At 35.7% G+C, this 883-nt stretch overlaps 1 protein-coding gene across 1 annotated transcript in view; it reads left to right on the top strand.

The window, feature by feature from the left end:
• LOC111088948 (transcriptional regulatory protein GAT1-like) overlaps positions 1-883 on the top strand; it is a 38,723-nt gene that overhangs the window by 7,469 nt on the left and 30,371 nt on the right. The window lies entirely within an intron of this gene.

The following is an 883-nucleotide window of genomic DNA, read 5'->3' as shown; positions in this document are numbered from 1 at the left end:
CTGTGGTTTAAAATATCTTGATGTTCTGATCGAAAAATCACTTAAGTCATGTAAACAGTGTATCGTAGCTAGCAATAGGGCTAATAGGATTTTAGGTAGCATGTATAGAAATATTTAATACAAGACAAGGGATATTATTGTTTCACTATATAGATCACTTGTAAGGCCTCATTTAGAGTACTATGCACAGTTTTTGGCTCCCTTCCTCAAGAAGGACATTGAATTGTTGGAGAAGGTTCAGAGAAGAGCCACTAGGATGACACCTTGGATGGTGGGATTGTCCTATGAGGAGAGACTAAAATCTCTAAACTTGTTTTCTCTGGAGAAGAGATGTGTTTAAGATTATTAAGGGTATTGATAATATAAATCCAAACTTTTTGTATTTAGCAGTGAAAACAATAGGACAAGGGGTCATAAATTCAAATTTTGGCATCGTAAGAGTCGTCTGCAGTTTAGACAGTATTACTTTTCAAACAGGGTGGTTAGCTTTTGGAATGAGCTGCTTTCAAGGGTGGTAAAGGCAGAAAATTTAACAGAGTTCAAGAAAAGATTAGTAGTAAGGGGTGGTTATAGTTGGGAGCTGGAAGGGACATCCTTGACGGGCCAATAATCTCCGTTTTGTCCCTTTAAAATTTTTATGAACTTGTGAATAAATAAACAATAGCAGTTCTATAAATCCCTTAGAAACATGAGTCAATTCAAGGATTCCTCAACACTTTAGTTTTCATGTGTTTGAACAACGATACATAATTTGACATCCTGTAAGAGTAACTACAGACCGTTGTATAATTTGACATCCTGTAAGAGTAACTACAGACCGTTGTATAATTTGACATCCTGTAAGAGTAACTACAGAACGTTGTATAATTTGACATCCTGTAAG

The sequence above is a fragment of the Limulus polyphemus genome, unplaced genomic scaffold (genome assembly GCF_000517525.1).
Source record: "Limulus polyphemus unplaced genomic scaffold, Limulus_polyphemus-2.1.2 Scaffold4840, whole genome shotgun sequence".
NCBI lineage: Eukaryota > Metazoa > Arthropoda > Merostomata > Xiphosura > Limulidae > Limulus > Limulus polyphemus.
The sequence above is the reverse complement of the archived record's forward strand: the minus strand, read 5'-3'. Positions and strand labels throughout refer to the sequence as shown.